This window comes from Vigna radiata, unplaced genomic scaffold (assembly GCF_000741045.1).
Source record: "Vigna radiata var. radiata cultivar VC1973A unplaced genomic scaffold, Vradiata_ver6 scaffold_301, whole genome shotgun sequence".
Taxonomy (NCBI): Eukaryota; Viridiplantae; Streptophyta; class Magnoliopsida; order Fabales; family Fabaceae; genus Vigna; species Vigna radiata.
Window position 1 is genome coordinate 293,491 of NW_014543816.1, and position 7,278 is coordinate 300,768.

At 33.6% G+C, this 7,278-nt stretch overlaps 1 long non-coding RNA gene across 1 annotated transcript; it reads right to left on the reverse strand.

The window, feature by feature from the left end:
• Positions 1-2,355: 2,355 nt before the first annotated feature.
• On the reverse strand, positions 2,356-3,967 carry LOC111241200. Its single transcript, XR_002667031.1, has 3 exons — positions 3,936-3,967; positions 2,493-2,592; positions 2,356-2,412 (listed from the first exon to the last, which is right to left on the reverse strand). It is a non-coding gene; the product is annotated as an uncharacterized LOC111241200 (long non-coding RNA).
• Between the last annotated feature and the right edge of the window lie 3,311 nt (positions 3,968-7,278).

Genomic DNA, 7,278 nt, shown 5'->3' on the forward strand with positions numbered 1-7,278 from the left:
ATAACCACTTACTGCACCAAACAAATGTGGTCATTGGTATTCAATTAAAGCACTTTTATTCTTGTTCAAAACACTTTTCTGAAACAACCACATTGAACTTAAGACATAATCACTTACTGCACCAAAGAAATGTGATCATTGGGATTCAATTAAAACACTTTTATTCTTGTTCAAAACACCTTTATGAAACAACAACATTGAACTTAAGACATAACCACTTACTGCAGCAATGAAATCCGTTTTTCACTCACTTATGCCACATGTCTTTAACCTATTTTGTTAGTGTACAAAATGACTAACCACATAAAGTTAATTGTTTAAGAAATTACTACAGTAATGATTTTCACCAATTTATTGTTGTGTACATTAAGGTTTCATGTATTTTTTTTTATAAAAACAATTAAAATAAATTAAGCTTTTCATTTTTTACCTTATATGCTATATTAATTTTAGTTAATTGCCTTTTAGAGTGTTTAATTTTATTTGTCTAGTTCTAACGTGGTTATAATAAAGGACTAGATATAGAATTTATCCAAAAATTAACAATTAAAAAATTTATGAAATTTGGATTTAAAGAGTATACAAAAATTTAAATAAAAAGGTACCATTAAGAGTTAGGATTTGTAAATTTACTTTGAACTTGTTTTAAATAAAATAAGAGAACATTGATCTTCATTCCATCTTTCCATATTTCATTCAACCCAATAAAATATTGGTGCAAAATAAATTTTAGCTGTATCATTTGTTTATTACAAATCAATCCCGAATATAATATGATTTAAGTTGCTAAATCGAGGTTGTTACGATTTTCATTTGTAAACATTTAAAAGCAAGTTTTCCTTCAGATATCATTTCAAAACAGAATGCATCATACTATAATCTTTAACGCAAATTTCATACAGTTGTCAGGGAAAAGTTACAAGAGAATTGTTCATCATTAAAATTATTCTGTTTCTTAATACAGTTCGGTCGTAATTATTTTATGGACCTTCACAATATAAACTCTACTTGAGCATTTTAATCAGTATAACCATGCACTCAAACCAGTTCACTTTTTACTACCCAAATCTGTAGTCTATGTGGAATAACCATGCACCATTGTCGGTGATAAATGGAATTCGATCTGAGGAGTATGAATAAAGCATTAACTTTTGGGAAAACACTAGATGTATACTCTGAAATTTGAGTTGGTGCTCTCAGGTTGTCAGCAGTATAAACGCCTTTGATTTTTCCGACACCTCTTCGAGTTGAACATGACAATTTATAACGTTTGCTGCAAGTATATTCATAAAATATTTAAGTGTCAGAAACTTCTTTGCCATGTAACGAAGAGAATGATGACACAATCTCATGTATATTCCTTTAAAAACAAACAATACAAGATTTAACCAAAACAAGAGATAGGGAGATGAAAAGAAAATATTTAAATAGAGGATATTACATATCAAGAATTTAATACGATTCCTTTTCAATGGAACCTTTATTGGTGACTTGTCACGCATGACACTAGTTAAACAAACAGTGCAATAATTTATATGTATTTTGTTTCACGGGCATATGATATTAAAAATGAACTCTTTGATGAAACAAAATTCAACTGTGTAGCTAGATAAGTCTGAAATCTATTTTAAAACAGGGATCATAATAGTTTAACACTACAAATTACTTCAGATGATATATGTAAAATAAATTGCTTAGATGTGTAGTCAGACAACATAAAGAAATGATTTTATCTATTATTAATATGAAGTACAACAAAATATAAATTTGAATTGACTACAAGAGATGTGATCTGATTGAAACTGAGGCACCAATATAGTGTACAAAGGTGCACATAACTAGTCACATGATCAGCAAGTTCCTTAAGAGGAATTGGTTCATCATAAACGCTGAAAAGATATACGAGCCAGAATGAAAAGGTTTCGTCTCAAAAGATAAAAACAAACATATAAACCACACATTTAATAGATACTTAGTCATGCTAAATACTATATTTAGATTACTTATATTTCATGGAAGTTGCAGGTTCACTTTTTTTTTTTGTAGGAGAAAGAGCAAGGTAAGAGTTTATTAAGTTTAAGTTGAAAAGTTAAAATAACAAGTCAAATTATACAGGGCTTCATTGATCTATCTGAACTGAGCTGTTGAAATTTTCTAGGTAATGCTACACCAAGACAAAATGAATATAAAAACAAACATTGATAAGTGACCATAATCAAGTTAGTTTAAGGTTTAGTATAAAGATATTCCACCAGTTATCGTGAACTCACTTGTTGCTGATTAACTGTAATTGATGTACTCATAATAGCAATGCAGTAGATAATTGGTGTTGAACTAAAGTTAAAAAACCTTATACCTTGCAAATAGCATCAATTTCATAAAAGATTATAACATCCAAATCACTTTCATCCCCTGTAAAACAGTGAACAATTAAAGTGAATTATTTGAAAATTCAACTTAAGAAATATACAATGGGTTTATATATCCATCACCTCGGGTCCTCTGATCCTGTTCGGCGTCAGCAAAAAGGTCTCTCACATTCTTTTCAATTTCCCCAACAAATTTGCTCAAAACTTCATGACCATTTACAATCTAATACAAGTCATAGAAAAGAAAAATTAAGACAGCAAAATATAATTTACCAACCTACAGGTATCATGCTCAGATTTTGAAGCTATTCAATTAAGTCAATTAGTTTAAGAATCGATCAAAGGACATAGTAAAAATTTAACAAAATGTAGTAAGAAGAGAAGGCAAAAGGAAGCATGAGAACATTTAATATGTTTGGAGAAAGTTACACAAACTCCAATAAAAGTCACAAGTTACATCATAAGAATAGAGGTAAAAGAGAATGCTTAATAAAAAAAACCATTTTGTCTAATTTTAAGAAATAAGAAGATAGTAGAACCATGAAAATAAAACCATATTCCTGGGCAATTTCTAGCCCACTATTAACAATAATTAGGAGACTAAATAATATTAATTAATTCCTTACATAATTTCCAGTAATCACACTATATGAAATTGTTGATTACTATGCACAAAAACACATACTAATATTGATATGTACACAATGAAATTGGGTAGAAATTAACCGCTTAGAAAATGGAACTCAAATAAAAGTAACTGCAAAAGTGAAGATAAAAAGGCATTGGTTTAAAAGATAGTACAAATATCATTATATATAAGCACAGATACACAAGCCAAATATGCCTACGTTTACTTGAGACCACCATATCATGAGCTTCGATGGTGTCTGACTGGCAGTTCGTTTCTTAAAAAAAATCCAACTCCATCATATCAATAGGTATTCCTTCTTGTCTAATCAATACTGTCATTAACAATAGGTATTCCTATTTATTTTCTTTACTTATGTCTTTCTAATGTTTATCATATAGTATATAATTCATACATATAGTGTATAATTCATACATATAGTGTATAATTCATACATAAATACAACCACTCATGTAATACAATGTTCATTACTTCATAGTATAAATGAGTATTATTTAAAAATGATTTTCATGAGCATATCAAATTTAAGATAGTTTGAAAGAGAAAGTGATAATATTAGTAATCTTCTATAGTGTACTCTGTTTAAAGATATTTCTTTGACCAGCCAAGACAAGAAGGAACAAAAATAATATATGAATGTACCTAGAAATGTTAATTTAGTCTATACAAGCTCGGTGACTTGACAACCAAATTACGATCATCTTTTTATGTAACTTATAATTTCTGCTGACATGATAAAATTTCATAAATCGATTCATTTTGGCTACAACACAGATCATCTAGCTCTTCACTTATAACTTATCCTTCAAAGGAATCAATACAATGCAACAACTAAAATGTCATAACACATAAAGAACAGAATAGCATAATTAGATAAAACATTTATCACTCTTCTTAATGGTCATGGAATCAGTTACCTCTCCTCAAAAGGGAAAACGTGAGGAACAATAGTGACAACAGAACCAACACTAAGTGAAGCTGATGAATCATCATGTATCAGGTTGGATGCTAAAACTTCATGAGTTCTGGCAGCAACACCAATTGGTAATGCAAAGAAGAAATGTTTACTATTAGTAATGCAAAGAAGAGAAATATCTATTATAATATTTTGGGGTATCACACCTACCGCAACTCTCTCCCTCACGACCTTTATCCCTTTAGTCTAGTGTTTTTCCAAAATAAACCAAAAATAAAAGGAAAGATAGACTCATGACAAAAGAAGAAAGGAAGAAGCTCATACTTTATATTCTTCAAACAGTACAAAGGGGAGAAAATAAAAACGGGACAAACCTTCTGCGCTCCACACCAATCACGTCCGGTATGAACTTCGCCTTGGACTTCAACTTCGTCGGTATGAACTTTTCCGATCACGTCCAGCCTCCGGTGGCAGCCAAGGAGTTCTCCTTTTTTTTTCTTTCTCGCCTTCTCTCCCAACTCTAACCCTAGCGCAAAAATTGCCTCTTCCAAAATGAGATGGTCGACCTTTCAAAAATTCAAATTAGAGACAGGATCCTAATACACTCACACGCACCATTTCATTTATTGTCTCACATATCACCACAGCAGTTCACAGACTCAAATGACAAATATACCCTTTCTGACATTCACAAAAAGTAGGTCCCACTACGTGTCAAATGAATGTTATTTTCTCTGAGCGTGTCAAAGTAACATTTCTGAATTAAAATTAAAAAGACATTTATGAAAGAAAAAAAAAGGAAAAAGTAAAATGCTAACAAACTAATGAAACTGGGTCGAAAGAAAACAGTGCTGGCCCAAAAACTTTCTAACCCAGCAAAAACTTATCCAGTGTAGCAAAATAATACTTTCGGTAGAAGCTTCCTGCGTCACAAGTTAGGTAGATGAAAAAAAAGAGCTTGACGCAAGTGAGAAGGGAAGCCCTTGCGATCTCCATGGAGCATAGATGACGGAGGGAAGAACAATCTCCAGGAAAAAGAGGAACACAGAGAAAGAGAAGGAAAAAGGGAGATGAAAGCACTGAACAAAGGTTAGTAAGAAAAACTCATTCTTCTTCTTCTTCTCTTTGGTTACAAAGTATCTGAAAAATGCAAGTAAAGGAATGGGAAAAACTCTATTTATAGAGTTCTGAATGGGAAAGGGGAAAACTTTGCAAGTAAGAAAAACCTAACTAATTAACAAGAATAGGATTACTGTGTTAGACAGTAATCCACCGAATAATAAGTTTCAATAGCCTCCCCTCAAGCTGGATAATGTATGGTTACTAATCCAAGCTTGGGAACGATGAACTTGAACCGAACTCGATGGGAGAACTTGGTAAAAATGTCTGCAAGTTGTTCATCTGAACGAACAAGAAGTAGACGTAGTAGATTTGCCTGTATTTTTTCACGAACAACATGGCAATCAAGCTCTATATGCTTGGTCCTTTTGTGAAAGCTCTGATTATGAGCTATATGTCTGGCCGATCTATTGTCACAGTAGATAGCTGGAGTTCCAGCTTCCTGAACCTGTAGGTCACTTAGAAGATAGTGAATCCATTGTATCTCGAAGGTAGTAGCTGCTAGAGCGCGGAACTCTGCCTTAATGGATGATCGAGAAACAATGCTTTGTTTCTTGGATTTCCACGAAATAAGAAACGGGCCAAGAAAGACACAAAACCCTGTAGTAGATCTTCTAGTATTGGGACAGGTTGCCCAATCTGAATCACTGAAGGCCTTTAGTTGTATAAGAGAGTCAACCGAGAAGAATAATCCTTTTGAGGGTTTGGATTTTATGTACCTAAGAACATGTTGAACAGCCCGATAGTGATAATCCATTGGTGATTGCATGAATTGACTTAACAAGTTAACGGAATAACACAAATCAAGTCTAGTGTTAGTAAGATAAAGCAACTTCCCTATTAGTCTACGATAAGAAGTTGGATCCTTCAAGTAGTTTTCCATTTTATACAGAGAGTTGATGTCACTTAAGAAGGGGGTTGAGCACGGTTTGCAACCTTCCATTCTAGTCTCCTTCAGAAAATCTAGGGCGTATTTTATCTGAGACAAATGGATGCCTTTCTTAGACCTTACAACTTCTAGACCAAGGAAATACTTGAGCTCTTCTAGGTTCTTTATACAAAATCTGTTGTGTAAGAGGCTCTTTATATGATTGATTTCTGTCATGGAGCTTCCTGCCAATATGATGTCATCAACATAAACGAGTAGAGCTATAAAACTAGTGGGTGTTCCCTTGACAAAGAGTGAATGGTCAAATTTAGATTGTACATAATTAACAAAAGTGAGGAAAGTGGACAGCTTTTCAAACCATTGCCTACTAGCTTGCTTTAAGTCGCACAGTGATGTAGTGAGTTTGCAAACCTGACCCTGTTTATGAGTATTAAGCCCAGGTGGTGGCTCCATGTAGACTTCCCCATTAGATCTCCGTGTAGAAAAGCATTGTCTACATCAAGTTGATGTAGGAAACAATTTTTAGAAGCTGCCAAGGCAATAAGCAATCTAACTGTAGTAAGTTTGGCTACAGGGGAAAAGATATTCAAATAGTCAATTCCCTCTTCCTGTGTATATCCTTTTGCTACCAACCGAGCCTTGTATCTCTCAATACTGCCATCAGATCTGTATTTGGTCATATATACCCATCTGCACCCAATGGCAGTCTTCCTTGGAGGAAGTTGTGTTAAGAGCCAAGTGTTGTTATCTTGCAAGGCTTTGATTTCTTTATGCATTGCTTCTGCCCATTCGTGCACACCTTTGGCCTCATTGTAGGAGTGAGGTTCAGTATTAGTTATGACAGCCATAGTGTACTTTAGATGTTTCCCTGTCAAGGACTCGCAGGACAATAAATCAGAAATAGGGTAAGGGGTTTTAAAATTGTTTCTTGCAGAAAAGGAATGATTAACCTGGTGGTCATAGTCTTTGAGATATGCTAGAGGTTTCCTGACCCTGTCAGACCTCCTGCATTCATTGCCTTCTCTTCTTCTATCAGCATCACTGTCATGGTTGCCTCCACCAGTGATGCCTTGTTCTATCTCTTCTTCAACATTCATCTCATCATTATTGGGACCTGAACTCCCAAGAGGATCATCAAGGAAGATACTTTTGTCAGTATATTGGTCATCCATTGAAGTGTAATTTTGTTGATTCTTCCAAGGAAAAATGTATTCATAAAAGACAACATTCCTGCTTATAAACAATTCTCTTGTGTTGATGTCAAGAATAACATAACCTTTGACGCCATTCTTGTAGCCAAGAAAAACTCCTTTCCTAGCTCTAGGGTCCAACTTGC